Below are 7,514 nucleotides of genomic sequence, written 5' to 3' on the forward strand. Positions count from 1 at the left end.
AATTTGGGTATAGAGACATTAGGTATTTTTTTGGAAGCAGGAAACATGAAAAATTAGCAACTGCCTTCGCCGGGAATCGAAGGACGGACCTCTGGAATACCGGCCCAGTGTGCAGAACCACTACACCACGAAAACACGCTAGGTGTGGTGGTGGTGTATTTAATTATGGCAAAGCACACTAGGGCTATCTGCCTAAGGGGAGGGATGTCTTCGTGGAAGACTTTCTAAGGGAAAGTGGCTCGTATACACGTTACACGTGGGGAAAACCACGAAAACACCCATGCAGCCAGCCCGTTCGCGGGATTCGAACCTCGGATCGCACTACCAGGGTTCAGCGACTTTACCGCTCGGCCGCTGGTGGGCCGAAGACACGGTAGGAAAGCGGGAGAAATACCTTATATTACTTCTCTTTTTAAAGGCCGACTTTTTTTTAAGGGGATCCAATCACTAAATCCTGGGTGTGGATATACCTCATCCAACACCTTTTTAGTTCGGGCGCCACTGTAGAGACATTAGAATTTTTTTGGGAAGCCGTAGAGATGAAAAATTAGCAACCGCCTTCGCCGTGAATCGAACCACGGACCTCTGAAATATCGGCCCAGCGTGCAGAACTATTACACCACGAAGGCACGCTAGGAAAGCGGGAGAAATACCTCATAAGGAAAATTTTTTCCCTCTAATTACAGGACAGAAAATGTTTTTCAATCGCGCGATCTGTTATTGATATTGAATTACAGTCGTGCGATAATTTCGCAGTAAAGATACATCTCTGATGACTATCCAAGATTCTAGAAACTTTGGTCTTATATAGAGATGGTCGTCTTATAGAAATAATGCTTAATATCAATATTTATTTATAATCTCAGAACTATTGGTCACTTTCAGAAGTGGTCGTTTGAGAGGCGATATTCTATATATTTATTTACTGATACTCTCAGATTCCAAAATTTGTTTATATTCTCAGAAACATTGGATGGAAGGTGGTTGTCCCATACATGCAAAATTTTACATTTCATTAAAAATGAATTCGGCGTTATTTAACTATTTCCCTATTAATTAATTAATTAGATAAAGAAAAAATTAGGAAATAGCACTGTTTATTACGGAATAATGTAGGAAGTTCTACAGAACTATATTCTTTCGCGTCATTTCACATTGTATCCGGCAAACTACTAGTTCCTCGTATTCTTCCGCAAATCCGTAAACATCTGTCTGATTTGAAACGAAATCCAAAATGGCTGCGTCATGAGGTTAACTTGTATGGATATTTTTTGTTGCATGAAAGGTAAGTTCAATTGCAATACTTGTATGTTTACTTTTTTTGCTTTTCGAATTTATGTTATTTATTTCATTTTGACAGTTAAATGTTTCACAGCTTTATGAATTGTTACCATTCTGTCGTGAATTACGTGTATCTCAATGGCTGGCTGTCTTTTCAAATATCTAATTTGCCCTGCTATCCAAATGTTTATGACTGAATTTTTTTTAGTCTAGTTTATGCATTCAGTTTCAAAATAATATGTGTGATCAGATTGCTTATTATTTTATTGCAACAATAAATTTATATTAAATAGTTTGAGTCTTTTCAAATATCTAATTTGCACTGCTATCCAAATGTTTATGACTGAATTTTTTTTAGTCTAGTTTATGCATTCAGTTTCAAAATAATATGTGTGATCAGATTGCTTATTATTTTATTGCAACAATAAATTTATATTAAATAGTTTGAACAATTGTATAAAAATAAGAGTTTGCATTGTTTTGTCCAAAATATGTATGGTTGAAACATTATCTTAATCTAGTTTGTAATTCAAGTTTTTTGGGGGGTACTGTTCTGTTATTGGGACCAGAATCGGAAATGTATGAACCTGTGTTCGTAAGTATGTGCATAGATGTGTATATGTAGACACACAAACATACAAATATACAAGCATACATAAATACATTTCTGAACCCGGTCCTGATAACAGAACAGTACCTTTTTTTAATCTTTTTTGAATATTTTATAAAAGGATTAAGCATTTTTCAAACTGCATATCATTTTAAGATTCGACTTGCAGGAAGACAAAATATGATCATTCAATCAAATGCTTATGAATGCTTTTATCATTTTCTCATAAATATTGTTTGCATTTTTATTGTATTTTAGATACTTTAGTTATGTAAAGTGAACATGAGAATATTAGGAAAGCTGAAGAATATGAATAGCTACCATAATACATGTATTTTTTCATCGAGCCCATTGTTTTAGAAACCAATGCACCATTATTATATGCTGGCTTATTTTATAGTTATATGCAGTTTAATTTTATGTTCATGTTACTGTAGTATTGTCATTATAGTAAAAGTATTGATAATTTTTGTTGAATCTTGCAAGTTGCCTAACATTCAGAATTATTACTACCGAATTTTACTGATAGGTTTTTTCGAGTTGACATAATCTGTCTGATAAATAAAATAAACTGGTGTTTAAATTATATGCATTTCTCTTAATGTTTCATTGAAAGTGAGGTGGAAATATAAATGCTATCCAGAAAAGTGAATTCTTTTTGCCTGAAATAACAAATTGTGCTAAATGATTAATGTTTATATCATTTTAGAAATGTCAATATTAAAGTTTCTCCTCCTTCTCTTCTTTGATTTTGAAATAATTTATAATAAAATAATATATGCATAAGTGTAATTAATGTAAAGTGTCATTCAATAATATAATTTATTTTTACTGATATTTTTATATTTCTTATCTGGGTTTTCTTTTGGTGTTAGAAGGAGGAAAAGACTGTAATGTTTTAATTAAGGAAATAATTAAAACATTACAGTTTTTTAAATAACACAGTTACAGTAATGTTTATTGAAGCAATCAGTACTGTGTGATTGCCAGTGATTGAATAATGTTAAAATGCATTGTTCATAAGGAAATCTTTGTGTTATAGATTTTATTTTGACACAAGCTGAAATTTGAATTATTAGGAAGCACTTTGAAAACCCGAATTATTTCCTGAATCATTAATCAGGCCAATATATAACATACAAATTTTCATACAAAATTATTTCTTTGAGCATATTATAAAGAGCCCATTTAATTTTATTATTTGTACAAATTTTAGACAAAAGTAGCATGTCACAGTTAAAGATTTATTGAAGCCTACTTGTTACTTGTGGTAACAAAGAAGTGTGAAAGATATTGCCACATTAGCGAACATGACGATCATTGATGCTTAGTTTAGAAATTTAATAATATATTGAGAAATGCTGGGAACTTTCAGAAGTAGACATTTTGGAAATGATGGGCTTGATAAGAAATTTGCATGGTTTTATTATTTATTCTTTAGTTAAGAATGGATTTTAGATGTTCATGTGAAAGAATTCTCTTTAATTATATGTGAAAGAATTGTTAAAGTTTGGCATTTAAAAAAATGAATTAATAATATGCAATTATCTTTTTATTATACATATATTACTATATATTTCTAATGTGCTATGTAAATGTCAGTGCTAAACAATTGAGATACTATTTTCGGGGCAATCTTTTCTTATACATGAAAAATTCTGATACTTTCTTATCATCTGCCCTCACAGCTTCAACTTATGCTAAAACAGCAAGAGTATGCACACAATAATAGCAAACTAGTATGAATATGCATACCACACACATGTATTTACATGCTTTATATTTAATCTTTTTTTCTGAATAGTATTCCATTGGATGAAAAATATGTGAATATTGACCTAATATATATATTTTTGTGTGTGTGCATCCTAAAATTTCTTGTTTCTTATAAAGTGCTTATTTGAATTACTACTTGTGAACAGAGCAGTAGATATGAACCGTAAACTAACCATTTTGCCAATTTTCACAGCTTTGCAGATAGTCAGAAAGCACCAAAATTTGTAATAATGTTAAGTTTAAATGATGTTCTATACTTTTGTGTTAATTTTTCTATTCTATTAATTCTATTACTGTGTTATCAAACTTTCTGCAGGAATTTCAACTGGTTAAGATGTTATTACCATGTGGAGAAGAATTTGGTTTTCAAGCTAGAAAAAATTGCAGCTGAAGGATTTTGTAGAAGGTCAGTCAAACTGGTTTTAGTTAATTATAATTTAATTTTGGGTGAAGAATTCTCAAATTTATTTATCATAAGTGTCTAAAGGTCTTCTAAATTAAATTCTGCTTGTTTTTGAAATTTTTCATGACATTCATTCTTTGATTACTATTATTTTTTTTTTTTTTTAATTTACTAACTTATGTCCAGGCACATAATGTTGCATTTAATGCCATACCTTAAATATTGTAAAATGTTAAAATAATACATTTCACTTAAAAATGTGGTTGTGACAGTAAATTTTCTGTTACATTTAATCATATCTATAAACATTGGTATACATCATTTTTTAATAATCTGTATATTATTTTGTGCATTTCTTTTACATCCAAGATCTGGCATATGACTTGCTTTTCAAACTGATAACATGGTGTAATAATGTAATCTAATGGTTAAAGTTTACTATGGAACGGGCCAAATTTAATAAATTATTCTTTGATAGAAATTTATTCATGTGTTCAGTGTGTCTCATCTCTTTAAATTGCTAAAGTAAATTTTATGTACTTGCATTTAGGAATTTTGACTGTATCAGAGTAATTTTCAGTTATTATAACATGCAAAGGAAAAAATTCATTCATAGCTCGGTATTTAAAATTTGTTAATTAAAGTCCTTAATAAAGAGGGACGTTTTGTTGTTTTTAATGTCGATAGAGTTTAATTCAAAAATATGCCACATTAAGGGTTACTTTTTAACCTAATTTAAAATTTTCATTACTTTAACATGTCCAATAATTGTTATTTTAACTCCGATATTGTAATAATATCAAAATTCCTTACTTTTTGATAGCTAATCCAAATGTAAAACAAGAAAAGAAAAAATTAAAATCTAGAAGTATATTTATTTCATACCTCTAACAAATAAAAACAACGCAAGCACTTTTTACTGTCTATCTGCATAGTGTGGCATGTCTCGTAAGACTGAGATGTGTATGGTCAAATCCATGTTTCAGTTAAAGGAAAATGCATGCACAGTTTTCTGATTTTCCCTTCGATTAAGGATTCTGTATATACTAGCATAAGAAATATATTAGTTAATGCAGTGTTATACATCAATATTTATAGGCAATTATTGTGGCTATGTTTATTATAATTTTGTTCACTGTAATGGCTGGAGTGCCTAAACCATCATGCTGTGTAAACAAAACTCAAATCTTCATCTCTGCATACTGCTCCACTAGTGTTTAAACCACTGAAATGGTGATTATGGTAGAACATCTTTGGTAAAAATTTACTCTACTGTAACCCTTGGCGAATCGTTTCTTTTTTTTTTATATCAAGATCATCACCTGAGAGGATCGGCACCAATTTCAAGGTGGCCGCTACACAAAACCAAAATAAGAAGTCAAAGACATACACAAACTCTGTGTCCATGTACACATCGACCTATTAAAACGAACTGCACAAACTGGGCATTGTGCACTGCCTTAACTTTGTCCATGTACACATTGATCTATTTTCACTTTAAGAAAATCAGAAAGTTAAAAATATCATAGTTACCAGAAAAAATTCACCACTGTCTTAACATACAGACAACCAAAAATACACAAACAGAGAGGAATAAGTTACCAAAAATACATATTTCCTAACATAAAAACATTAAACAACAAATCTTCTAACAAAAATTAACACACAGAGACAAAAAAATAAATGAAACGTCATTTTTTTCACGTACCTTTTTTTTCACATGCATGTGTTTAGGCTTCCCACCACCATCCTCCAGGTAATTCAATTTTTCGTCTCTTAGTCACCTCAGACATACTCAAACGATGGTACCCACACCAAAATAATAAATAGCATGTTCAAAATACAAGACCATACCACTTCCGTGCAACCAAACACAGCAATTGAAAAGAATGGTAAGAACCAAAAGCCTGGGACCGTACAAAAGGTTTACTATTAAAAAAAGTAGCTCAAAACTAAATTTATCACAACACGTTGGCAATATTTGAAATAACTCCTTTTTATTGACAAAAAAAAAAGTTTTTTTTTTCCTAAAGGCTACTTTCGCCAACATTATCAACATTAGGGTTACTGAAAAACTTATTAGACGCAATGGGCTTCCACATTTCACAAACAACCACTTTGCGATTTTTTTTCAGACAGAAACCAAGGTGTACCATACAGTAAAGATTAGCCACATCTTCATTTACTACTGTTACAAGTACTTCTTTGGTAAATTTCTGCGGTTAAATTCAAAAGTTTAAAATTGCATTAACATGATCAGATTCAGAGTCATAGCTAGGGTTTTCAGCGCTCAGGGACAACTGAAGATTTCGCGCCCCCTACTGCTTGCCAAGGATGGAAAACATTTAATTCTAAAATGTTCTAATATCAGTTTGGCGCCCCTTGGATTCTGCACCTGGGGACAGATGCCCCTCCTTCCCCCTCTAGCTACGCCCCTGATCAGATTTTATTTTCTGCACGTAGCTAACAATTACATATGTGTTGTCAGATAAATGTTACCAGATGCAGTTAATTATTTTTTACTTGCCAATCTCATGAGACAAGTTTTTTTTGCTCCTGCAAGACTTTACTTTGTGTTGCAAAATAAATTCATTCTCACTCTTTTTGGACTTGCCTACACATTAAATTTAAAATAGTTTTATGAATAGGTAAGATGTGATTATCATAATTTTGTTTCTCTCTTTATCTTGGCAACTTTATATGTTGATTCAGTATCCAGGTTACCTACCAGTGGCTGATTGATAAAACTGCTCATATGTTCAGCTGGTGGTTTGAGTTTATTTTCTGACATAAAAAATTTTAAAACGCATCCCCCATGTTTATTTTACTATAATCGAAAAATCAAATAATTGCTACTCTGTTTATAGGTATTAAATGTTAAAATATTTTAAATGCTTCCTTTAATTTGCATTGTAATAGTCATTTGTTTAAATTTAATTATGAATTATATTCACATGTAGTAATTGTGAGTGTTTTTTTATTTTAGGTGCTGTGAAAGGCAATGACAGAGATCCAATTTATCAAGAGTTCTTATATACATAAGAATACATGGATATAAGATTGTTTTTCATGAATTCAAATAAAATGTGATAAATTGGATTAATAAAAACTATTTTGAATTTTGAAAAGTGTTTTTCCTCTGTTAATCATAATATAGTGCCATAAATTTCTGAATGTGTTTAGTTTTCATACAAATAAATAGCTTTACAAAAATTTGTCATATTAATAGATATTGCATAATTTAGCATTATTATAAATATTAATTATAGCAGATTTAGCTGAACTACCTTTTTAGTCTCTCTGCAGATGAAGTCACAAAGGTAAGTAGTTAGATATTTTTCTGTATTCCCCATTAAGTAATTTTATCTGGTAAATTACCATTACTTATATACTAAAGGTGAAAGAATAAGCTCTCCTTAAAGATACAAAAATTTGCAGATATTT

The 7,514-nt window shown here is 30.8% G+C and overlaps 1 long non-coding RNA gene across 1 annotated transcript; it reads left to right on the top strand.

Annotated features, from left to right (window-relative positions):
- The first annotated feature begins 1,207 nt into the window (after nucleotides 1–1,207).
- Nucleotides 1,208–7,191, top strand: LOC146995238 (uncharacterized). Its single transcript, XR_015043658.1, has 3 exons — nucleotides 1,208–1,285; nucleotides 3,984–4,073; nucleotides 7,057–7,191. It is a non-coding gene; the product is annotated as an uncharacterized LOC146995238 (long non-coding RNA).
- Nucleotides 7,192–7,514: the final 323 nt, after the last annotated feature.

Source organism: Stegodyphus dumicola, chromosome 10 (assembly GCF_044657685.1).
Source record: "Stegodyphus dumicola isolate Sdum_Otavi_A_Nest chromosome 10, ASM4465768v1".
In the NCBI taxonomy this organism is placed as follows: Eukaryota; Metazoa; Arthropoda; class Arachnida; order Araneae; family Eresidae; genus Stegodyphus; species Stegodyphus dumicola.